The 27,038-nt window shown below is 45.8% G+C and overlaps 1 long non-coding RNA gene across 1 annotated transcript; it reads left to right on the top strand.

The window, feature by feature from the left end:
* The first annotated feature begins 18,448 nt into the window (after positions 1–18,448).
* LOC306652550 lies at positions 18,449–25,039 on the top strand. Its single transcript, XR_013761449.1, has 3 exons — positions 18,449–18,908; positions 20,098–20,192; positions 21,369–25,039. It is a non-coding gene; the product is annotated as an uncharacterized lncRNA (long non-coding RNA).
* The last annotated feature ends 1,999 nt before the right edge of the window (positions 25,040–27,038 follow it).

Raw genomic sequence — 27,038 nt, 5'->3', positions numbered from 1 at the left:
TGCTCTGAGGAGCACTCACTGTGGGTTCAAGGATCCAAGCAATACCACCTAAAGAGACCAGACAGTCTAAATAGGAATATGGAGCTCTCCTTTCAGAGCTGAGGGCTTCCCATGAAGCAGACATAAAGCCCTGTGACCCACACCCAGTGCCTCTTCCCTGAGGATGAATGGTAGAGGATTGAGTTCATTTCCCCAGCCAGGATGCACAGACAGATTCTGCACACTGAACGTCATAAAGGTGGATGACAGGGGTAGAGGCAGAGCCCTGGGATCCTAAAAAGAGCCAGGAAAGACCTGAGGTTTATTCAGTTGGGACCTCAAGAGGCTTGCAGACCCTATCACTCCACAATAGGGACAGTGTTATTGCAGGTCAGGCTGAAGCCGTTGCTCAGAAGAAAGGCTTGATGCAAGCAGGGCTATCTCTTTCAGCTCAAACCACCCTGCTTTTCCCATCTCTGCCTGATTGGTGACACAGCCATTCTCCCCATAGCAATCCAGTTCATCACTTACTTCTGAGGATGACAACTACATTGTGGTGGACTAACGGAACACCCAGGCCTGGCAGTGCACCATGCAAGAATGGGCATCCATCGGCTATACGCAACCCCTCCCAAGGTCCACAAGCCATGACAGCAACAGAGCCATGCTTCCTACCTGCTCCTGTGCCGTCCACCATCCTCCTTTCCACTCAGACTCAAATTTATGGTCTTGAGCCCTTGCCTGCAAGTTGAGTACTGACCAAGTGCTTCCTTATCCAGTAAAGACAGCTGATTTCAAAGCACCCTAGTGAGAGGTGTTTGCTAAAGCACACCCTCAGCCACTGTCCTCCAAACCTAAGTATTGAGAAAGGACAAGCCTCTCAGACCTTTTTGTCAAACCAGAGAATCTCCATGTTAAACCCTCACTTCCTGACTTCCCCTTCCCTTCAAGGGCTGCCTTTCTACAATCTGCGCTTCCTCAGCCTTCCCTTCCTCAGTATCTGTTAATGCCCAAGACTGTGCTGTCACACCAACCAGTGGGCTGTGACCAAGAAGACTGCTTTCTAGGCATACTTATTTTCAGTGTTGATTGCTGTGTGCTCTTCTGCATGTAGAAGTAAAGTTCTTCCCTTGCCCACAGAAGTGATTAGTCTCCTAGTGTTTTGTTTTTGTTTTTGATTTCATTTTGTTTTGTTTCACCACCTGTGGTTCCCAGGACCATGGACATTTCCAACATTGTTATGACCTTTCTTCCAGGCTTTAAAACCAAATTCCCTCTTGGTCTCAGCTCTCTTCCTACAACCTCCTGTCCCAGAAGAGGATAAGTTGGTCCTGTGGCTAACAAGCCAGGACCTGCAGACCAGGTCAGTGTGAACTTTTCATCCCAGTTCTTGGTGTGGACAAGCAGGGCCACCTATGGATGGAACAGTTTACAATGGAGCTGGAGGGCAAAGGACAGGATCCCAGAAGAGCAGAAGCAGCTGACACCCACCAAGTCCCTTTCAATCTAAGTCCATGGCAGGACAACAGCAGCTAGCATCACAAGGCAGAAGGAGGAGAGTCAGGAGACAGGAATGGCCATGGCACATAGACCAGAGGAGGGCTCCAAGAAATGCCTGTCCTCTGGCCCTGGGGTGAAGTCCTCTTCCCAAGCCCTGGGGACCCCACCCCAACTGTAGAATCAGAATGCCAGCATCATGAGGTATGGAAGGGAGCATGTGGATAGAGGTGATGCAGCAGGCTTGGCATTGAATGCTGCGGAGGTCTCCTGGTGGCCTAGGACACAGGGTGAGACCACAGAGCAGATACAAAAATGTAAAAGATGTAAAAGTTTACAGGGGCTGGAGGAATGGTGATGAAGGTAGTGAACACTCATTAGAATAGAATTTATGTACTGCTGATCACATTGACAAGATGCCATTGCAGTTATCTGGCACCCTTGCTGTGCCAGGAGCCCTTTTGACCCCAACAAACACTACTTATTCTAGTCCTTGCCACAGGTTTACTCCTATACTCCTGAGAGGTACCGTGGGTCCTAGATGTGGGACACAGCCCCAGCAGTCCACACTTGCCCCTCATGTCCACTATGCCCTTTCATGGGCACTGTCATCCTGACAGGCTAAAGAAGTACATGGGAAAGGATGGTCATGGTGCCCTTGACTGGCATGATCTCAGTCACCCAGGACTGAGGAGGCAGGGGAGGCAGGGCCTGCCTCACAGTCAGCAAAAAACACTGATGCCATACTGCTGATGGTGTCCTGGCTGTGACCTCCTGTCCCACTGCCAGCACCTCAGGGGCCCTTGGTGGTATATCCAACCCTCCAGCACCCTGGCAGAACATTTACAGACTCATGGCTTCAGTACCTCTTCCTACAGGGCAATCTCTGCAGGCTGGTTAGCACCTCCAAAATCAACCTCCTCATAGCCATGCAGTAGTGGATGTCATTCCAGAACTGCACCAGCTGCTTGCTTCTTTCTGGAAACTAGAAACTCTGGAAGAAGAACATGATGAGACCTGGCTGCCCCAGCAACACTGGCTGTTATCCCCCAAAACCAACCTTGGGATAGGCAGTAAAGATTGTGAGGAGGGATTAGGTGTGGGTTTGAACCAAAGTGTCAGCAAATCTGCAATGTGTTGAAGCAGATCAGTGGCTACACTGCCAACTAGGCTATAAAAAAATGACCCTGCAAAGCACGCAGTTCTCAAGTTGTACCAAGTACCTCAGCTTTTCCAAGGGATCAGACCAAAAAACCCACTTTGACTCCTTTCAACCATCCCAAAAAAGCATGGTTCTCAGTTGTACAGGTGAAGAATAGAAGGCCTGGAGAGGCCCAGCAATCCAACTTTGGGTGCACAGCAAAGGTGACATCACAGTCAGGGCCACAGTGTTCTGACCCCAGGGACCAGTGCTTGACAAAAACCTTAAGTGAACAAACATCATCTCCTACCCAGCAAGACTAGGCCATCAGGTGTGAGGCATGTTCTAAGCTGAGTGGGATAAAGGGATCTCTGCTGTGTTCAGTGACAGCTCACTCACCCCCAGAATTAAACTAGCAACAAGCTCCAAAAAGTGGAAAAAGTAAGAACACTGTTGTGTGCACCATTAATCTAGATGTCTGTCAAACAACTTTGTCTAACATTTTAATCATTAGAGCATTAAGCAAATGATCTTATTATGTGCAATTAATACTAAAGCTGATTTAAGAATAAATTCATCAAGTCTGCCTTTTTAATCTCCATTTCTTTTGTTTTTGCTTCATGAGTTTATAAGATGTTTCATTTGTACTGTTGGTGCATATGCTAAGTAAACACATTTTTGAAGTTGTATAACTTAAGGACTTAAAACAAGAAACTGGAAACTACCAGTGATGTATAAAACAACATTTGATGAAATACACAGAATCTGTTAAAAGTTGATATTAGGAGGTGAGATATAGCTCATTGGTAGTTTACCTAGCATGAATGCAGCACTGGGTCCACTCCCAAACAAAAAAAAAATGAAAAATGATAAATTATGCAATGTGAATGCAACCAACATGAAAATTGGCATAAACCTTGCCAAAATTTTGTAATAGGTTCTTGAAAGCTAAAAACAGTTTCCAACATTATTTTCTCTAGTTTATGCTTTCAGGTTTATTTTTTCTTCAAAATTTGTCAAAAGTAATAGTGAGTTTTTTTTTTTTTTTTTTTTTTTTTTTTTTTTGGTGGTACTGGGGATCGAACTCAGGGCCTTGTGCTTGCGAGGCAAGCACTCTACCAGCTGAGCTAACTCCCCAGCCCCAATAGTGAGATTTTTAATCTCCATAACATTTGGATTATTTTTATAAGATTTGAATGCTGTTAGATCTTTCTATTTTTTGTTCAAATATTGCTAATTTTGAAAAGGGAAAAATCTTCAAAACCATATTATGGTTCTCAAACATTCGAAAAGCAGCAGTTTTACTTTAAATACTAATAACTTCTTGAGCATGCAAATAGGTTATAAACATCAAAGATATATCCCTGAACCATAATTATATTTGAAATCAATAAACTTTTAGGTTAGAGCCCAAAGTCATTGTTAAATGAAGAAACTTCAACAAGTTAAACAAAGCCATTGAACAAGTTTAAAATAATGATTCATAATCCAGGAGTACAAGGCAGAAGAGTGGGGGCACAAGATGAGGCAGCATTTAGAGACAGAAAAGAGATGCAAGGTACAAGAAGACCTCAACTGGTTACAAAGTCAGTTTGCAGGTTGCCAATTTTGTTTGACTCATTTGGTCAGTTGAGACCTTGCTGCTGTGATTGGCTGGGATTCTCTGTTTGTTAAAATAGAACTCTCATAGCTAAGCTTTCAGTAGTACAACAGATTGCAGATGGATGGTAATTTTACAATAACATTGGGGGTGAGAGAGCCAGAGAAGGAGAAGTGTGAACAGAAGACATGGAGCCATACTAATAATTTAAGACTCTTTGTTTCCACATGGAATTGTAAATAACAACTCAGGATATTTTGCACAAGGGAGTACCAGAAGTAGCCTCTGGCTGAAGGTGACATACCCCCAACATCCTGCCAGCTTTGTGGAGTTGCAAAAATGTCTGTGGTTATGCAAAAGATCATCCTCTAGGGAAAGATGGTTAGGTGCACCTGATTTCATCACACACCTCAGCTGCAAAAAAACTGAGCAGATTTCTAAGGTGCTATAACCATGGGACTTACATGCAGCCCTGGGATGTGAGAGAAGTCAGTTCTGCTTTCCTTAGTTTGAAATTTCCCTCCTGATTTTGCTGAATAAATGTTCAGATATTTATGTCTCTCAGGGGTTTAGTGGGTAGGTGGTTCTCCATATATGCATTTCCACATCTTCATATTCAACCAACCTTAGCTGCAAAACACTTAGAAATGATTTCATCTATACTAAATAAACAAGAACATTTTTCAGTTATTACTGCCTTACTTGTTACAAAGTGTTTATGTTCTACTCTGTGTACCATTTAATGTCCAGATGGTTTATAAAATGCAAATGTGTGCATGCATTATATGCAAATACTGTACCATTTCCTAGGAATGACTTGAGCATTCCTGGATGTTGATATCTATGGGGCTCCTGGAACCCATCCAATCCAGCAATTAAAAGATTTCTGTGATCATGGGCCTCTGCAAAACATAGGTGATCTCTGGTCCAGGTTACACCCTCAGAGCTCTTGCATTGTCTCCAGACACACACTTGATATAGAATGAAGTCATTAAGGGAGCAGAACTGGAATCCATCCAAAGTGCCTTCTAGAGCCAGGCATGGGATAGGGACACAGTTTTACAAACTTGTTAGAATGGTTGAACCTCCCTTGATTTGAGTGGGGCCTTAACCTGCTGATAGTTAAAATTCTGGGAATGGACTTGAGGCCAGGAAGTCATTGGACACCTACCTGTCTCCTTTCTATGCAATCTCCATCTGCCATAAAGGGGTGTGGCTCCTACCTTCACTCCTCCCCTCCCCTCATTATCTGGTGGTCCTTCAGTATTGTTCCACCTCCTTTTCAGAGGTGCTGCTTCATTTCCACAGCAGCCTTCAGGTGTTGGGTTGTTAGTGAGGGATTGTGGGCCTGAGTGTCTCATTGTGGGGGCCACATAGGCAGGCTTGTGTGCATGCAGGTGTGTGCATGCCTCGGTCCCCAGCTTCTGCTCCCAACTCTACCCACCAGAAGTACCTGACTGTCCACATGGATAGTGGCTGGGTGGTGCACTCCGGATGACTGAGAAAATTGCCCCTAGAGAACAAGTTGCGACTCTGTGTGAGTGTGGGTCTGTGCAGAAACTAGGACAATCCAGAAGTTGCATGGGCATTAGGTGTGAACAGGAGGGGGAGTGTGGGGAGAGGGATATCATCTCTAAAACCTCTCCCCAGTCAGTCTTCCTATAAACTCAACCCAATTCAAAGTTTATATCAAGGACTTGGGAGCAAAGGGGTGAATTTCCATAACTCAGGGCCACAGATGCACCTTAAGTTCATGCTGAGGATGAAGCAAGGACAGGACCTGCCCCTCCTCCAATCCCCCACCCTTTCAGTCACTTTCAGTTGGTCCACAGGTGCTGTTGGCCAGCAGTGCTGATTGTGCCCTGGCATTCTACTTATTTAAAGCTGTAGTGAAAGGAAGATGAGCAGCACCTTTCCACTGTTGTCACCTGGCTCTTTCTTGCAATGTCTCTTTCTTCTCTTGAGAAAGACATTTTGCATGCTGCTGTTTTTCATCTCTGAGTCCTCCTGGATGATACTGACCCCTATACCCAACCATGAGGATGACATTGCATTAAATTTCTCTGCCAGGCTTGATTTCTGAGCTTCTGCCCTGCATATCCACCAGAAAAGTAATGCCTGTATTGTTTCCCAGAGCACACTAATTTATCACAAACAGAACTAATCTCTTCTTCATCCCTTTGCCCTTCACCCCATACCTGCTCAGCAAATCATGCCACCAACTAGCCACTTGTTTGCTAAGAAATGTGGAAACCATCTTTGGGCTCCTGTCACTCAGTAATCCATGCTAGACCCCCACCAGACTAAATACTCTGGCTAGGAATGCCACACTCACCAGCTTAAGGCTGTGCCCCAGTTCTTTGTATTTTATTTTTATTTTTAAGATGAGGTCTCACTAAGTTGCTGATACTGTCCTCAAATTGTGGCTGAAGTAATCCTCCTGTCTCAGCCTCCCATGTTTTTGGGTTGACAGGCATGGGCATCACAAACAGCTTGCATTTTTATTCAGTCTGTTACTTGTATTTTTATCCACTGAAGCAGGGATTTCCCTGAGCAGGAGGGTATCAGTTTTTTAATCTTTCCTTTTCTAGATTGCACTTTATTGTCAAATCTGGGGATGCTTTTCTTAACCCTAGATTCTGAGGGTTTTCTCATTTTGTTTAGTATTTTTTTTTAATAAATGGTATGGTTTGGATCTACAATATCCCCAAACCTCAGGTGTGTGTGCTTCAGTGTTCAGAGGTGAAAAGATTGGATTACAAGGGCTCTAACCTTATCAGTGGGTTAACCCATCTAATGAGTTAATAGTTTTTTTGGAGCAGGCTGGGTTACAGCTCAGTGGTAGAACATCTACACAGCATGAATGAGGCCTTGGATTCCATCCACACTGTGGGCATTAAATACAAATTAAATTCACGATTTGAGGGGACTATTGGGAGGTGTCGAAAATGAGAAGTAAGTTGGGTTTGACTAGGGGAAGTGAGTTCCAGGGTGTGACCTTGATTATTGTAAGATCCCTTACTGCCTGTCTGTCTCTCTCTCCCCAATTTCGGGTAGCAAGAACTGAGCTCCTTTTCACTTTCCTGCACATTGCCTATGAGGTTTCTGCAGCAAAGTTGGCCAACCACACTCTTGACCCCATGAGTCAAGTAAACCCTGGCTGATCAGAGGTGCCCTTGTCAGGTGTATTGGTCACAGTGGGAAGGAGTGCCCAACACACTGCACATATTACAGGGCTGTATTTTCCCTCATGTCCATGACTCACTCTAAGTTTTGTATAAGATTTGAAACATAGTTTATGTTCTTTTTCCAGTGTATTTTACCTGCTGTCCCTGCAACATTGTGGACCAAGCTTCCCTTCTTTCACTGAATTGCTCCGTTGTCTTTGTGCAGAGTCAGTTGGCCCATTTCTCTGACCCCTTCTAGGGCTCTGTTCCAAACTGTTGACCCTGTGTCTCTTCCTCTGTCCACCTCACCGATGGTCTTTCTGACTGTGGTCATGTGATGAGTCTGGAAGTCTGGTGGTCCATTTTCCACCAGCTCATTCTCATTTTCAAACTATTTTAACTGTTCCCATTCCTCTACCTTTCAATACAAGTTGACAGTGACCTTTTTGTGTCTAAGAAAATCTTGATGTGATATCGACAAGCATTTCCTTACCCCACATTTCCTGGTCCTAAGTTTTTTACTGAAATGAAATGGTGCTGTGGCTTTTGCCTCAATCATCAAACAAGAGTTAGGAGTTTTGAGAGGACAGCCTGTTGTATCAACATATGCTTCTGTTTAATGGGTGTTTTCTTTATGCTGATGTCACCTAGACCCTCTTCTCATCATTCCTTTCTGGACAGAGAATTCCTCTGGCCCTTCCAAAGGGCAGGTTTGCTGGTGGCAAGTCCTCTATTTGCCTTCACTGGAGAGTGTCTCCTTTACTTCTTCATTCTGAAGGGTGTTGCACCTGGATGGAGAATTTTGAGATGTTTTATAGTTTTGCACCTGAAAAATGTGTACCACCTTCCTCTGGCCCTCATCTTTGTGGTGAAAAAATAATTGGCATTCATAGCACCAAAAGTGGAGAAAACTCTTGAGGTTTTGCTAGGAAGAGGAAGAGAAAAACTGGTCCACAGCTGGAAAGGGCCATTATATCAAGTCAAGCCACTGGTGTTTTTTTTTTCTACTATAAGAGGTTTGGTGCCATGAGAAGCTTGCAGGTTCTACACTCCCCAACTGTAACTTACTGACCCATGAGAAATTTTTAAATGCCTGGCATGGTGGCCACAACTATCATCCCAACCATTCAGAAGTCTGAGCAAGGAATATCAAACACTCGAGGCCAGCCTATGCAACTTAGGGAAACCTCATCTGAAAATCAATTTTAGGACAAATGCCTTTGAAATAACAAATGAATTTCTTATCTTTTCTACTCCTTATTGTTGGTATTCAGGCCTGGAGGAAATGCTGGTTCATCCTGCAGAGCAGCCAGTGGGGTGGTGACCCAGGTGTCCTGGAATATTAGAAGCATGACCAGTCCAAAATGCTCTTAGGGATCATCATCCTGTGCCTCTGTGAGCAGGTGGACACAAACATGACCCTTCACAAGAAGTGGCTGCCATGTGACTTTGTGTTCCTCATCAAGACCAGTGTGCATACTTTAACCTGGTGGCAGAGACAAAGGAAGACATGTATAAGTGGGTGCAGAGCATCTACCAGGTCTGTGGCTTCCAGCAGGAGGTGGAGAGCTCAGGTACATAGACACCAGCATTCTCTGGGGGCTGAGATGGTCCTTGGATATACTTTGTAGGTAGAGGAGGCGCCATCCATGACCAGATGTCAGGAGGACCCATGGCCCTCCCTGTGCTCAAATGGGAATCCAAGGAATGTGGGACATGATGAAACAAAAGGTGCTCTGTAGCCCAATCTCATGTACCTTGACCCCTTCTCCATCTAGATTGTGCCACTTTGTCCCTCCCTCAGCTCACACAAGCCAACTCTCTACCATCCTCGGGGAAGACCTCTTGGGTCCTCCTCTATCCAATCTCTTCAGATAGACTTGCCCTCATTCCTCTGTGATTATTTTTCATGAAAAATCCAGAGATCCTCCACATCCACCCCAGGAAAGACAGGTCAAGAGAGAGTGCTAATTTACTTTATTTTCAATTAATTTTTATTCATTCTAATTATTTGTACATGACAGGAGAATGCATTTATATATTTCATTAAATCATACTTAAATGGAGCTTAAGTTCTCATCTTTTTGATTGTACATATTGTAGCATCACATCACTCATGCAGTTTTATGTGTATATGAGGTCATAATGTCTGCTTCACTCTGCTTTCGACCCTCATATCCCTTCCTCTCCCTTCACTCCCCTCTACATAATATAAAGTAACTCTATTCTTCCCTAGCACCCTGCCCTCTTATTGTAAATTAGCATCCACATGTCAGAGAAAATATTCAGGCTTTGCTCTTTTGGGTTTGGCTTATTTTGTTTTGCATGATATTCTCTATTTCCATCCATTTACTGGCAAATGCCATAATTTTATTCTTCTTTAATACTGAATAATACTCCCGTGTGTGTGTGTGTGTGTATGTGTTTCACATTTTCTTTTTCCATTCATCCGTTGAAGGTCACCTAGGTTGCTTCCATAGTTTAACTATTGTGAGTTGAGCTGTAATAAACACTGATGAGGTTGCATCTGTGTAGTATGCTGATTTTAAATCATTTGGGTATAAACCGAGGAGTGGGGTAGCTGGATCAAATGGTGGTTCCATTCCAAGTTTTCTGAGGAATCTCCATACTGCTTTCCATAATTGTTGTACTGGTTTGCATTCCCAACAAAAACATCTGAGTGTACACATCCTCCCCAGCATTTATTTTTACTTGTGTTCTGGATAATTGCCATTCTGATTGGAATGAGGTGAAATCATAGAGTTTTGATTTCCATTTTTTTTTATTGCTACAGATGTTGAACATTTTTTCCTATATTTATTAATCAACAATTTATTTATCCTAGAGATTAATGCTTTATCTGAGGTGCATGTGGTAAAGATTTTCTCCCAGCTTGTAGACACTCTTTATATTATGATTATTTCTTTTGCTGAAGAAAAGTGTTTTAGTTTGAGTCCATCCCATTAATTGATTATTGATTTAACTTCTTGCACTTTAGGAGTCTTATTAAGGAAGTCAGATCATAGGCCCACATGGTGAAGATTTGGGCCTACTTTTTCTTCTAGTAGGTGCAGAGTCTCTGTTCTAATGTGTAAGTTTATAATCTACTTTAAGCTGTTTTTTGTGTGTGTGCAGAGTGAGAGATAAAGTATATATTCATTTTTGAAAAAAATAAGAAACGTTTAATAGCCAAAGCAATACTTAGCAACAAAAGTGAGGCAGAAGGCATCACAATACCAGACCTCAAACTCTTCTACAGAGCTATAGTAATAAAAACAGCCTGGTATTTGCACCAAAACAGGCACTTAGGCCAGTGGTACAGATAGAATACACAGAGACACACCCACATAAATACAGTTATCGTGTACTAGACAAAGGCAGCAAAAGCATTAACTAGAGAAAATGTAGCCTATTCAACAATAGTGCTGGGGAAAATGGAAAGCCATATGTAACAAAATGAAATTAAACTTTTAGCTCTCATCCTGCTTTTGGGTTTTGATTACAAGATTCTCTTTGGTGTAGTCAGACAGTCTGGACTTCAGGATGATATTAGTACAGCCATGCAAATGTACTAAAACCAATAGGAATTTGCATTTTGATATGGTGGCATTTACAGCATGCAAATTATTTCTCAATTTTTTTAAAAAAATAAATTCCTTGGTTTATGGGGGACCAACCAGGTTCAGGTCCCCTGGACTTGGGAACAGCTGTGTGGGCTGTGCCCTGGGCTGTCATACAGGCCCAGAAAGGCTGTGCTCATGCCAGTGCTTGTTGCTATGGCCTGAGGTCCTGTAAGTTTTGAACAGAGGACACTGTGTTTTGATGTTACACCAGGTCCTAGAAAGTGTGTGGCCAGTGGGGCTGGAGTGAAGTGCTGCTGTAGAACTCTGATTTTTGTCTTCCTGGGAGAAGGATAATGGGCCCATTTCCTCTCACATTTTGTGCAGAGTAGCTCAGCTTTTCAAAGTGAATTTTAACTTGCATTGTGTGCTCTCTCTGGTGGGAAGCTCGTTGATTCTCCATGCATGTCTTCCACCCTGTTGTTAGCTGGTGATGCTGCAGATCTGAGTAAGTGGCACCAGGGTCAATTGATGTGGGAACAGCATGGTGTATGGACAGACATCAATCAGGCAATCATTGGGAATTGGTCACTAGGCCAGGTATGCTGGCTTAGGCACCAAGGGTTAAGCAAGGGGATGTTTTGAATGACCAGGAAGATTGTTACTGGAACAATCAAGGAGTTGGTCAGTTTCTTTGTCTCCTAAACAATATGTTCCCTTGGGCCCTTGACATCTTGTTCATGGGGGATGTTCTCTTAACTGTTTGGAGTTTCAGTTTCTAGATGGAGGACATTAGTTGCATGTGAGAGTTTTAGTACGATGAGGTCTTTCTGAAGAAGGAAAGAGGCTTGCCTTCCTTCTCAGTGAAGAATCCAGTGTGTTTCAAGCTAGCAGCTTTCATAAAAATTACAAAGTGCTTACAAAACTCTCCACATGAGAGTCAGAGTGTAGGGGCTGGTGTTGCTCAGTCGTGTATCACTGGACTGGCATGTGTGAAGCCCTGGTTCAATCCTTGGCACTGCATATAAATAAACATATTAAATTAAATTAAATTAAGGTCCATTGACAACTGAGAAAATATATTATTTTAAAAAAAGGGTCAGAAATTAGTCATCATTGACAGTTCCCAACTGAGCTGGGAGCTGTGAGGGAGCAAGGGTTCAGTATCTCACAACTGTGCATGAAAGAGTCTGTTGCAGTACAGTAATGGCTCTGTCAAAGAGTTTCTGTTTTTCTAGTAAGGAAACAGCACTTCTTTCCTGCCTAACACTGAAACTTTGCAGAAGGGAAGGATTTTCTGTTGACCATGACTGTGTTTGCATAGGCACTCAGGTTTCATTGCCTAAACTCCTTCAAGGAGTTTTCCATGGCCAGGCCTGTCCACAGCCTTCCCACAACTTGGCTCACATTCCACCGCTGTCATCAGTGAGGAGATGTCTGCCCTTACACCAGCCCTCCACAGCCACAGAAGGATGTGACAGCAGCTCTGCTTTGAGCTTCTGCCCTGAAAGCAGAGACATAGTATAAGTCCAACTAACAAGTCACAACAATGCTTAGACCTAATCAAAACTGACTCCAGGTCTCCAAGGTGGGAGACAGCAGAATACTGTCACAGCCAGGTCTGATTTTGTGTTGTGATGCCCGGCCTCTTTTTCCATGCCTCTGACCCTTTGGACAGGAAGTTTCCCTGACCTCTTCCACCAGGTCCTGCCTTGACCCTGGCTCACTTGTCACTGACCCATATGGCCTCAGGTTCTGGGGTCAACTTGCCTAAATCCACATCACTTCCCAGATGATGTGATGCAAGTCTTTGTCAAAGGTTATGATTTCTTCTGTGAATTGGATCAAATGCTTTTTGCTTTCAGCCTGTACTACATGGGTACATCATGGAGATTTTGGGAGCTGATGTTGGTATTCCTGAAAGATGGTTCAGTGGAGGGGGAGACCCTGCATCTCTCAGTCTCATGGGAAAATCCTGCAGGGCTCCCAGTAGACACAACCTGCTATTTTTCATTTGTCATGGGATACATAGGGAACCATTACAACACTTGTGGCTTTTTCAGCTGAAAAGAGTTTTTTGGCAAATGGAGTTTTTCCTTTATGAAAATTTTGTCTTTCTGCTTTTTACTGGGTTCTCCAGATGTAATGCAGCTTGGCCTGAGTATCTGGGCCCCAGGCCTCCTCCCACCTGAGAGCTGAGAAAAGAACATGTGCCTCCATACCCAGTTATCTTTTTAATCCATCTTGCAACACTGGATATTTATTGCCTTTGCAGACTTCCAGTTCCCAACATAATCCACACAAATATACCCAGGATAAAGCCTATAGGATCAAGATAAGCCTGGGAAAGACATTGTTTGAATATTGACTTCAGGTGGCATGAAATAATCCTGACCACTGTTTCATAAAGGGATCAGGGGAAGATGCTCACAAAGGGGAAACAGTTCCCAGAAGAAATATGAAGATTTGGTATCATATATGGAGTTTGTTTCTGGGATTGCTTTTGAGGGTGCTTTCCTGTTCCTGGGGTATTTCTGGGGCAGGCAGGAGGAATGTGGGTCACATACACAGCAGGGTACATACTACATAGTTTGGCCTGGCTGATGAGCCTTATTTAGCAAAGCTGGCAATAGAATTGGGGTCCTCCCTGCTCAAGATCTGACCACACTCCACATGAGTCACACTCCCTCAGGCTACTCGAGAGCAGTAAGAGCTAGTTTACAAGAGACCCATCCTGTTTCCATGGAGGGCAAAGAGATAGCTGTGATGTGTAAGGTGGAAAGATGCTGCTGGGTCTCACAATGATGTTTAATATCTGTTCTTCCTTTGAAACCCACTTTAGGATGGGAACACTTTCCCACATGTCCTTACTTTTTATCCACAGACTCCTGAGAAAAATTTCCTTAGCCAGTCAGGATCCCTGGTCGTACAGAGCTGAGCTGAGCTGCTCACATCAGAACCTTGAAGAACAAAGATGCTCTACCTGTCACACAAGAGTCAGCCTACACAGTTCCTCTTGGGGGAAGTATGGCAGGTCCTCCAGAGCACTGCCTCAGTGTGTCCACCAGTACCTCCACTTGGACCAGTGCAGGAGCCATGGAGCAGAGAGTGCAAGGTAGGAATAAATGCAGTCCATTGACCACAGAGGGCCAGGGTTCCAGTGCCCCTTCTTAGAGATATAAGTTGGGACAAGTCTGGTCCAGTAACCACATCATGCCTGGGACTTCTGTGCCCCACTTTAGAGATATAAGATGGGACTAGCATAGTTCCATGACCACACTGGACCAGGGGCTCCTCTGCCCCTTCTTCAGAGGTCTAAAATGGAACAAGCATGGTCTTGTGACCACACCAGACCAGGGACAACAATGATGGAATTAGCATGGATCTGTGATCACACCAGAACAGGGGCTCCTTTTTCCCTGCTTTACAGTTGTAAAGATGGGGATGAGGACCTCTCTTAAGGTAAACACACCTACAGAAGGCGATCTAATGTAACTCTCACAGTTCCTTGGCAGAAGCAAGTGATTATTGAGTTCCAAAGAAACTTCCCGTTGTCAATAATCACAAACAGGTGTCAGGATCTCAAGTTTCAAATCTGGAAACAAAACCTGGCTGACTGGCCCTGTGCTGTGGAGCCATAGTTTGCCTCTGTTTCAGAGCTGTGCCATTTCTTGTGCTGACTGCTGTCCATGTGCTGATCAGATGAGAAATGGTTAACAGTAAATGACATTTAAAATCCAGGATGTTTCTAGGCACACCAGCACCTGTCTGACTTCCCAGAGTTTTAGGAGGCTGAGGTAGGAGGATGGCAAGTTTGAAGCTAGCCTCAGTAACTTTGTAAGCCCTTAAGCAACTTAGACAGACAATGTCTCAAAATAAAACATAAACAAAAGTCTAGGGAATGTAGCTCTATGGTTAAGCTCCCCTGGGTACAATCCATGGTACCATCAAATAAAATACTAGAACATAAAATGACATAACATCCCATAAAATAAACTCCAGAGCCTCAATTGACCAGCCACACTTGAAGCACCCAGTGACACATGAGGCTTGTCCCATCTTCATAGACCCTCTGGATCAGACACTCAGCCTTGAGCAGACATCTGTTTTCCAGTCCCACCTGCCTCTCCCAGGACTATGCCTGTAGCCTGCACACACTTACGTTGCTTTTATTCCCATTGTTTGGGCAATCAACAGCATGGAGCTGTTTGACTCTACCCAAGCTGGTTCCGCTTTGCTTCCAGGACCAGCAGATCACTAGTCATGCTCCTTACTAGAAATGCTCCTTAATTTCTGTTACAAAGATTAAGATAAATTGTGGTGACTCACTTCATGATGTGTGTGGAATGTTTTCTGAAAATTATTTGCTCAATTGAGTTACCATGAAGCCAGAGCCAGAAAATGCAAGATCATCAAAACCAAACTCTCTGAGGCAGGGCAACAATACATCCTCCTCCAGAACCCAGGGAGGATACTTCCCTGATGGCAGGGGCAGATTCCAGGCACATGTGCAGGAAAGTCACTAAATATAGTCATCTCTAATTTATGAGTAAAATGTCACATTCTGACATGGAGATTTCAGTTGATGAGCCATGTCACAGAGGGAGACTCACGACAAGTGCAGGGTGATCACAACCCACCTATGTGTGTAGGAACAACAGGAAGAAGATCCCTGCCTGCCCTATGGATGTTCCTTTGCATCACCTGTGTCCTGGTGATGCCTCCCTTACATTCAAACATGAATGTGTAGAGTCTTGGTATTGATGTGTTTGTGCTTTTCTCTGATTCAGTTCTTTGAGAGCTGAAGAATCAATGGAGATGGTAATAAAGTCACAAAGGAAAGTTTGTGGCAGATTAACTGCCACTCACAGGGTAGACATGGACAGGATGGTTTTCTGAAGAAAACAAAAAGTGTTTATTTTCCAAAGGATTATAACAATCCAGAGTCAACACAACATGCCAGTCACAGCATTCAGAGAACCAGCAAAATGAAACCAGTTCTTAAACGAAGGGACAGAGGCCCAACTGAAAGGAAAAGTTAAAAATCATATAGTGAGGCTTCCCCTGGTTTCTTTTCTTCTTGGCTCCTTCACCTTCTCCTGCCAGGTGAGGCCCCTCTGACACATTGCCCATTTAACTCAGGTATCTTCATGACACCTTCATTGCTTTGGTACTGGGGATTGATCACAAGTGTACTTAACACTAACTTCTACCCCAAATCCTTTTTTTTAGTGAATTTTAATTTTCTCATGAGAGTAGAATGTATTTTAACATATTATACATATATGGAGAAAAATTTCTCATTCTACTGATGATGTAGAATTGTATCAGTCATGTAATCATGTAAGCACATAGCACAGCCATTCTTTTTCAAATTGTGAGACTGTCTCACTATGTTGCTGAGGCTGGCATTGAGCTTGCAATCCTCTAGTCTCGGTCTCCTGAATCACTGGGATTACAGGTATGGCCACCATGACCAACTCTGGGATCTTCATTTTGAAGAGAATTTAGTGACTTTACATTTCATAACTGCAGTTCTCTTTCTGTATGTAAAGTGTGTCATTCTATAGCCTCCTGAACCCATTTGTTTCTTATGGGAAATTGGATTCATTTTGATTCTTCTTCTTCTTCCTCCTTCTGAATGCCTTTTACTTCTTTATACAACGTAATCTGTGAAGAACACAACATAAAATTTACCAACATAACCACTCACATCTGTTAATCTGATGCCTGAGACAGTTGGAATGCACAGATCTACAGAGGTCTGCGAAGCCCAGGGATGGAAATGGAATTCCCAAACATCAGGGTTCATGTTGACAGAAAGCAGAACTGGCCTGCTTACCTGCCTGTCTTCCTTCTAGATCACTGGTAGCTATTTTTCCATGTGAGCTCCTGAGATCTGAAGAGCTTCCTTGAGGCATTTGTGCCCATGGGTTCACCTGAGATGCCATGGCCCTCTAGAAATAGCTGTCCCATTGGTATGCATCATTTTATCTTTTCAAATGCATCAATACCCCTGAGCCCTCAAAAGCTGAAGGTTGATACTGTGACTATTGACTCTCTTTCTCCCAAATAAAATCCTATAAGGAATCCTAACAGAAAGGATGAAAACTCAGAACCTAACTCTCCAATTCCCCAGAACACCAATGCACAACAAAAACTCTTGTGAAGCAGGAGATTTCATGCTGGGGAGCCAGGTGGACCTTATCAGTAAAGACCCAGTGGGTGCTGCCCAGGAGAGGTCACTGGAGACTCTGGAGTTTGACACAGCCCTGCCTCTTTGTTCCTTTTTACCACTTGACTTATTTAAAAAATAATGATCAATTCCATTTCTAGCCTGAATAGAATTCCCAAATAGGACACTTTGCTATAGATTTTTCTACTTTACAGAGAGGTATTTCTTGCTCTGAGTGCCTCTCAATAGATATGCTGTAACACATGGTATAAAACAGATCTATGGCTTGGTTTAGTTATCTCCACCTACCTTACAGAACCCTAGTCCATGATCTGGTTCATGTGAACCCTTAGAGATGGCAGAACTTGCTGACTGATCGCTGACACCATCCCAGACTGCTTTCATCCTCTCAATATTTGCTTTCCAATGTGTGTCCTCAAAGGGGCCTGACACAGAGAGCAAGCAAGCAGTGTGAGGGGCCTGTCTAAACCTGCTGGGTGCAGGAATGACTGACCCAGAGTGAGGCAGTGTGAGGAGCATAGGGAAACCTTCTGAGTATAGGGAAGAGTGATCCAGAGTGAGCAAGCAGCAGTGTGGGGGGCTTGTGTACACCTGCTGGGATGCAGGGAAGACTGACCCACAGTGAGAAGCAGGCAGTGAGAGGGGCTTAGGCAAACTGGCTAGGGTGCAGGGAACATGGACACAGCTGAGCAAGCAGACAGTGTGAGGGGCATGGTGAAAATTACTGTCATGCAGAGATGACGGATATGCAGTGAACAAGCAAGCAGTATGAGCATTGTGCAGACACCTGCTGGGATGCATGGAAGACTGACCCACAGTGATCTAGCAGGCAGTGTGTGCGGCATGCACACAACTTCTGTTGTGCAGGGAAGACTGACCCAGCTGACCAAAGGCACATGGGTTGGTGACAATTGAGGCAAACACTGGTTGCATGTCCAGATAGTAATTCAGCAGAAACATTCAGTGTATTTTTTTTATTTTTAATATTATTTTAGACATAGACACACACAATACCTTTATTTTATTTGCTTATTTATTTTTATGTGATGCTGAGGATTGAACCCACTGCATCATACATACATACTAGGCAAGTGCTCCACAAATGAGCCACAATCCCAGTCTACATCCAGCAGCTTTATATTCCTGGGTTTGTAGTTTTGTCCCAGGTTGAGAGAAGATCACAGTTGGGAAATGCCAATCCCAGGCAGTCTTCAATCTTCAGCTAGCTTTTTCCACCCCAGTAGTTCATGGGTCTACCGCAACCTGAGCTTCGTTCCTTGACTCAGCACTGCCTGTCATTTCTTTCAGGAGTGATAACTTCTCTCAAGATGCAAGAAACTTGTTCCTTTAAAGGAGCAACATCACCACTCAGAAGTTCCCCAGGGTTATGGTCCCTATGTCTGCAGGCTCCATGGTCAATCCCAAGGACTCTGCATCCCATCCAAGCTACACTGGCACAGCACAGGGTTTGGACATCGTAGCTGCAGCTTCTCCCAGGACATGGCCTCCAAGAGCCACATCAGAGGCAGCCTCACAGGCTCCAAGACAGATAGTGATGATTCATACATCTTCATGGCACATACAAAAACACAACTCTCAGACTTCGAGATTCCAAAGACATCTATTATGGATAAAAGCCAAAAGACTTTGGTGGCAGCAGCTCCAGGGAACAAAGCCATGGCTACCCCATACCATCAGCACAAACCAAATCATGTAGAAACACCTCCACAAATCTACCCTTCACAAGACTCTGTGGTCAGGAAAAAAGGTAGTTCAGTATCTTTTTTTGTCACTATTGCCTGACACAGACTTCTTTGCAGTAGACAGCAGCTACTGTCACCAAGGTCAGTGTTAAACCCAGCTAAGGTCAGGGGAGAGGAAGGTAACATAGAGCCCTCAGTTTGCTGGCCTTCATCACCCAGGCCCAAGGGAGACTTTAAACACCTTCTGGTCATAAACATATGGAATGCAGGCCTCTGCCATCCCAGCTGGTTCCTGGAGAAGTCCCTGCTCATGGAGGGATTTGAACCTTCCTTATCAACCACAGTACAGTGTGTCAGAGGCTTCAATGTTCCTCAAATCTTGGCATTTTATAAATCAAACCAAAGAAGTCAAAGGAAATCTACCTCAGTCCAAATTGCAGGCAAACCTAGAGGTACTAACAGATTGCTAAAATAATAGGAATTTAAGGGTATTTTCTAAGGTACATTTGCATGTTTTTGGTTGAAGTCTGAAATTCCATTTGAGATCCTTCCTTCCACTGTCACTGGTTTTCCCTGAGTGCACTCCAGCTCTGTGGGCACCTCTTCTGCTTGATGCAGAAGCATTCTCCATCTCTCTCATTGGGACTTCACCCCAGAACCTGCACAGCCCTTTTTATCCATCCTGCTGCTCAGGGAATTTGGACATTACAGAGCTTCATCTCTATTTCATGTGATGCCCAAGGTTAGGAGACTAACTCAGCATCCTCAGAGGCAGAGATGACTCAGACCCAGGTCCTGGCATCTGGTTTGAAGCTCTGTGCTCATCCCTGTGGCCTGGAACTAAGACATAGACATTTGTAAACAAGCTTCTGCCCTCCGGATCTCCCCTCCAGGTGGGAAGATAAATCCCACATATATAATCCCATGCCAGCATTTTCATTGTGGCTTGTGGGGACTGCAAAGTCATCAAGCTGACATTTCCCACTGTGCTGGTCAAGCTGGGTGAACAGGACAGAAGGGTGAAAGGTGAGGTGAAAGAGAGATGGTAGAAGTCATGATGCCACCTAGGGCAATATCTGTGCCTTGGGGGGATTTCCAAACTCCCTGTGCTGGGGAGGATGTGTCAGAAGGAACCCTATGCCAGAGGATCAAGGCTTGTGTCCTATGGAGGACTAGTAAGACCCAGAGTAACTGTGGAGGAATGTCCAAGCAGGACCAGCTTGGGCCACATGGGTCTGACTTCCTCTGTTACAGCTTTCTTCCCTGAGACCTGAAAGCATTCCCCGAGGGGCACAGTGAGTGAAGGTCCTTCCACTGAGTCCAGGAGCCTTGGAGACAACTTTAACCAGGTGAGTGGGTTTTGACTGGCTCTGCAGACACTTTGGACAGGTTTAAAGTCACACCCCAAGAGCTATCAGTACATCCCCAGTGATGGTAATACCCTCAGTGTATACTACCTGGGCTCTTGTATCAGTTCAGAGACCTGGGTCAATGCAGAGTCCCCAGTCTGTAAGATGTGAATATGTTGAAGTAGACTGGGGCACAAGCTCCCTGAGTTAGCTGGTGGACAGAGTGGTTAATCCTGGGTGGTGGTCTTCCATCTAGCAGGCTCATCAACAGTCTCAACCAGAAGAAAAATAGTGAAGCAGGGACTGAATCATGTAGGAGAGGACAGGCACTCAAATGCAAAAGTCCAGGTCTGTGTGGAAGGCTTTGATGGCTACCAAGGTATCAGCAATCAGACTGGTGGACTGAGGACTATGAAATGCAGCTGAGAAATATCTCAGATGTGTGTCTGGCTATGGGCCCAGGGCTGAGCAGACAGCTGAGTTGTTCACTTCCACTGCAGATTGTGACCTGCACTGAAAGCTTCTGAGCATGCACCATGACCCTAGGCCCATTTTCCCAGCCCATGAATGCCCACATGATACTTCCCCTAAGTATCTGAGCTAGGGGCAGGCACTTTCCTCATTTCACAGATAAGAAATAAGACTGAGCTTCAATGATTTACTCAATGACTTAACCCCAAGACAGGATCCATCTGATAACTGATAAAGCAAACACAGCCTGGTTATTGTCAAGAGATGGGACAGGGAAAGAGTGTACTTACTTTTCAGGCCTAGCTTCAGGCTATGCTCAACAGCAGGTGACTGAATCTTGCTTCTTCTGATAAGGTATGAGAGGCTGACCTACCATGGTGATGCTGGAGGCTCACCCAGCCCATGCAGTCTGCAGTCAGGGCTATCCCTGACCATTAGACCTCTCAGATGGTTGGACCCAGTCACCAGGAGCATTTTACACCAGACTTGCCCCATATGATGTTTGATTCCAAAAAAGCTGGATGAGGTCAGCCTACTGCCTCTCTTCTCATTCCTGCTTTGCCTTCCCATCTGGTCTCTCAAAGCTCCATAGTCGCAGTGTGACCAACATAGTTGTTGCTCACTTGACTTGAATATGTTTTCACCACTGTCTTGTTTCTTGTGGTCAGTGATGGTTGTTTCCTTCATCGTCCACCCTTTAGGCAGCAGAAAGTGATGCGGGTCATCTGGATGAAGCTGGTTCTGAAGATGAGTACATGCCCATAAGTACACTTCCCTCCATCCTGCTGGCCATGGAGAGAGAAGGTGGGAATGTACAGATTATCCATAACCCCAGGAACCCAGGGAGCCCTCACTTTGTCCCTCCTAACTGCTCACCTTCAGCTCTTCTTTCACCCAAATACCTTATCAGAAGAAGCAAGATTCAGTCACCTGCTGTTGAGCATAGCCTGAAGCTAGGCCTGAAAGGTAAGTACATTCTTTCCCTGTCCCATCTCTTGACAATAACCAGGCTGTGTTTGCTTTATCAGTTATCAGATGGATCCTGTCTTTGGGTTAAGTCATTGAGTAAATCATTGAAGCTCAGTCTTATTTCTTATCTGTGAAATGAGGAAAGTGCCTGCCCCTAGCTTTGTTAAGGAGAGCCCCCAGGGCCAGAACTGGGACACTGCAGATGTTCAGTGCAGTCAGATCTGGCCCTTAGGTGGGCCCAGAGGAAGGGCTCTGAGACCCAGGGTTGCATTTCCCAGGATTATAGTCCAAGGCCCAGTGACAGGGCTACAGTGAAGGTACAGAAGGAGCATCACCAGCCAAAAGAGCCTTGAGTCTGGCTAACAGGGACTCAATCCCTGAGTTTGGAACTCATGATGCAGGTCCTGTGGAGCCATGTCCCTCCAGAATGGACTATGCAGCCTGCACAGGATCAGTGGGGAGTGGTACCAGTGACCACATCAGGTGAAGCCTCTTGATGTATATTATAAAATCATAAACCAGGGTAGAATAACCTGTGGTTAGACCGTGTCTATCATTTTCCTAGATATGTGGTTACCATAGATAAAGTAGGAATATCATATATTTGTAACATAAATAAAATTTGAGGCTGTGCCTCATTTTTCCCCTCTGAAACTAGAGTCACCAGGAAGGCCTCCATGAACATGCTGTGTGTCTGCAATTTGTTCTCTTGCTGTGCCTGGTCACGGAGTCCCTGCTCCTATTCCAGCAAAGCCAGCAGTCCTGGATTTTTGTGGCAGCATCCTTGGCAAGCCTGCCTCCCAGTTGCCTAGGCCCATGTGAGCAACCATGTTTGGAGAGTTGGGGGAGAGAGAGGTGATTGGGCTGTTTCTGATCTGAGGGTCAGGAAGGTTACACATGAATGACTGCTGCTGCTGTTGACTCATAGGCAGCCTGAGGCTGTGTACACTGGTGTGTGAAGGAAGACAGTTGCCTCCTGGATCAGATCTTTCTTTGGGCATGGATTGAATCTCAGGCCAGCTGGAGGTCAGAGCATGCTGCTGGAATGACTCCTCATTCTTCCACAGAAGTTGCACTGAGGTCTCCCACTCCTCTCAGGACCTGTGCTTCACTCTGAAACAGAGCACAACATGCCTGTACCTGGGACACAGTGAGGGAGTGCTTGTCCTTGCTGTCAGCTCCCTTGAACCCACTACCAGATTCCTCTGCTCCCTTGACTTTTCCCAGATTTCCCACCTCCCTTGGAGTAGAGTCTGGATGCAAGTCCTTCGTGAGCACAGAACACCCCCATTCTCTGTGGGGAAAGCATGCTTCCCAGGGAAATCTCAAAGAGTCCTGACTGTGGTGCAGGTGGCAGGATTGCTGCATTCACAGGGTGGTGCTGGAAGCAGGGAGGCAGAGAAAGCAGTCCACAGTCTGCAATGGGAATGGGTAGAGCCTGGGTACTCCCTGAAATACTGGCTTACAAGGCAGAGCTATCCCGTACCTGGTCACAGAATGAAGGCTCCACCTGGATCATTGCATGGAACTTTAGGAGAATCCTACATACAGTGCAGGATGTTCTGGGAGGCATCAAGGCTGCTGCAGTTTGAACACTCACTCCAGGCCACTGGTGGGAATGTCTATGGAGCCAAATTGGATCAACCACATAAACCCTAAAGACCACACCCAGAAACAACCTGCTGCTTTCCTGTCTTGACCACAGCAGGTGAGAAGTAGTACTGGGGCCATGACTGCATAGATGTCATGGGCAAGTCACGGCAGCTCTCTGAACCAGACTCTCCATGTTCTGACCAATACAAGCAGCAGCATTGTCTGCTGCACAGGCACACTGAAGGGCTGGTGGATGGACAGTGCTTGCACCACTGTGTTCATTGACTGCTTTTTCCTTCTTGTGATAGCAGAGCCTGGGGAAACCAGCTCCTGCTCCTTGTGGCACCAGCAGCCCAGCCTCTGAGAAGAGTCCTGACAATGTGGAGTACATGGCCCTGGAATTTCAGCAGAGCAATCCCAGTGCCCACCATAAGGTGCCTGGGGATCATGGCTTCAGGGAAGGCAGCCTTCAGTTTCTCTGTCTGCATCAAAACCTTGGAAAATTTATCCTGCTTTAGATGGGGTCCCCTTGAGGACACAGTGTCCCTCTCTCCACACAGCTTCATACATGAATGCTGAAGCCCAGGTATCTCAGGGTTATGGAGCCAGTGACAGTTGGATCTCAAGGCTCCTGCCTCCTTGTCTGAGTTGTTGTCTGAGAAGCAATCACTGTGGGGCAGATTTTTGGGCACAGCACCTAGAGAAGAGACCAGGCAGTCAGTACAGGAGGATGGAGCTCTCTCTTTCAAAGTTGAGGGCTCTCCATGCAGCACACAAAAGGCCCTGTGACCCACACCTTAAGCCTTCTCCCTGAGGATGAGTGCTGGAGGGATGGACTTGGGCTCATTTTCACAGCCAAGGAGCACAGACATATCCTGCACCCTGAACCTCATCCAGATGGATGATGTAAGTAGAGGTGGCATGGGATTTTCCGAACAGCCATGGAAGGGCCTGGGTTCCTTCAGGGGACTCAGAGGGTGTGTCACCTCAAAGGTATGAACAGTGTGCTTGGAGTCAGATTGAAGCCCATGCTCAGAAGAGAACTCCTGAGACCAGGACCACACTGCTTATCCCCTCCCTGTGTAGTAACTCAGCCACTCTCTTCTCAGACATCCAGGTCATCTGTTTCCTCTGAAGAGGACAACTAATTGTGGTGGACTGAGAAGATCCAGGCCCTGACGTGCACCATGTGGGACTGGGCAGCCATGGGACAGTACCCAGCCTTGCCAATGGCAGCAAACCATGACACAGTCCCAGAGCCACTCCTCCCACCTGTGCCTTTGCCCTCACCCATCTCCTGACGACTTAGCCTCAACTTCAGGGACTAGTACCATTGCCTGGAAGGTGAGGGCTGACCCGGGTGCTTCCTAGGTTCCCAAGGACCCCTGTGATCCAGTGCTTCCTTGGCCACTCAAGATGCATGTGATTTCTATCAGCAAAGTGACACTTCTACCACCCTAGTGAGATACGTTTGTCAGAGCATACTCCCCAGTTCCCAAACCTCCACACTTGAATATTGAGAAAGGACTATTCTCTCAGTATTTTCTGTCAAACCAGAGAATCTCCATGTTAACCCCTCATTCCCTGACTGCCCTTTTTCTACAATGGCTGCCTTTCTACATCTGCACTTCCTCAGCCTTCTCTTCCTCAGTTTCACTTCACATCAAATATTGTGCTGTCACCAAGAGCAGTGGGCTGCAACCAAGCTCCACTTATGTCAGAGATAAATAGACCAGCAGACTGCCTTCTTGGTATGTTTGCTTTCATTTTTGATTTCTCTGTGCCCTTCTGCATGTAGAATAAATTTCTTGCCCTGTTGACAGAACTGATAAGACTTTGAGTAATTTTTTCTTTTTTCACCTTCTGTAGTGCCCAGGTTCCTGGAAACTTCCAACTCTGTTCTGGGCTCTGGGCCAAGATTCACACCCAAGGCTTACACATACAGCCAGATGTGTGCATGACGTAGGGCATTTAGGTTCTCTTCGACACTGGGAATTTCTGGCGTGACCTCACATGCAGGCTTGACACACTTGAGAAGGGATATTTGGCATTGCCTCCTGTATTTGGAAAACCAGTTGTGCACCTGCTCAGTGGTCAAGTTCATCTCAAGTCAAACCCACCTGTCCCACAACTGTGATTACTAACCCAGGGTTACAGGTGTGTACACAGCTGGTTGGGCCAGCTTGGATCCATCAATAAAGGGATATAAAACTTGGTAAGCTCTCGAAATGATAGCATAGCATATAATATGCTGTGGTGCACTGGAGAGAGGACTGTGTGGGAAGCATGTGCTGGTGAGGCAGAGCTGGGTCCCTGTAGACAGGACACATAGGCCTTATCTCCTGTGCTCACCCTATCCCTATCTGTATATAGTCCATTCCCCTGAGCTGACACTGCGCCCAGTCAGCTAAACTCCAGAGTACCAAGAACTGGCCAGGAACATCCTGAGATCCTAGAAGACAAGGCTCTACAGATAGTCCTGGTCAGGGCCATTACCTTTCTTGGAATGACCCTTGTCTTGTGTTTCAAAGGCCCCATCTCAGTTCTGGAAGCCTCTGAAGATTAGGCAAGTGATAAATGAACACATCCCATGTAAGAAAACTGACCACATGGAGGGAAGAGTTCAAGATGTGACATCAGTTGCTGAGGAACAGACCATTGGTGGGTTCTGGGGGTCATCTGATGGTAGCATAAGACACCAGGAGAGGAAAGGTGGGTGTGCCATCTGGTGGAGTGTGATTACCTGGGTAGAGGGGAAGCCATCTGGCAGGAAAGGCTTGACACACTTGAGAAGGAGTGGGGGGGGTCTCCCCTCAGGATGGAGTCAGCCAATGTGGAAGGAGCAAATTGGGTGGAGGTGGGGAGAGACTGTAGGTAGGGACAGCTGCTTGGTGGAGCAGTCTGTTGATTAGGGGACCTGGCTGGGCTGTGGAGGAAGCTCTCTCCCCTGCTTGGGGACTTTTCTGGGGTGATTTAGAAACTTTCATGGATGCTGGGGATTTCACCTGTTGTGAGCGGTTGTCCTCACCTGCTGAACCTTGCTGGTTTGGGTGCTCATACCTAAGGCAAATTCCTGTACCCCCTGACAAAACTCTCTGGGGAAAGTCTGGTTCTGGGGTCCTTCAGGGCAGAGGGAGAAGGGTGGTAGGTTCCTAGATGAGGAGAGTGAGGAGGGAGGTTACAGAACAGGACCCTCCACATGCTCTGTGCTCAGGACCCAGCTCTCTGAGGAAGATGGTACTCATCTCTCTGGACCCCCATCCATCATCCTCTTCCTAGGGGACACCTCACCTGTGGGCAGCCTCTCCCACAAGAATGGGCACACAGCATTACAATGAGTCTGACTGAGGAGGCACCATGGGCTATGCTGTGGGTTAGATCTCCACCTACTCCTCTGAGGGCACCCCTTCTGCATTGCTCAGCACAGGCCTCTTCAGGGACTCATCCCCACCCCACATGCACTTCCTTTGCAATGTTCTGTCCACCCTTGTCTTGGTCTTGGCCTCCCAAGCAGAAGTCCTCTATAGCCCATGCCTCCCCTTGCTGAGAGGCATGGCCCCTGGGCCCTCCTCTCACCTCCACCTCCAATCAGAAATCTTCAATCTGAGGACCAGGTCCTCATTTCCTTGGAGGGGCACAGGTTGTCCCACCATAATTCCCAAAGTTGGGAACCCTCCTCAAGTCCAGGCCTGTGGGACACAGTGGTCCCCACGACCCTGCCTTCCTGAGACATACCCCCTGATCACCACTGTCTCCACAGGGTCAGGCCTGTGGAGCTGCTATACACTGCAACCTGTCTCACCTTACCTTCTC

This window comes from Sciurus vulgaris (assembly GCF_902686455.1).
Source record: "Sciurus vulgaris genome assembly, contig: HiC_scaffold_272_arrow_ctg1, whole genome shotgun sequence".
Taxonomy (NCBI): Eukaryota; Metazoa; Chordata; class Mammalia; order Rodentia; family Sciuridae; genus Sciurus; species Sciurus vulgaris.
This window is presented reverse-complemented; position numbering and strand designations above follow the sequence as displayed.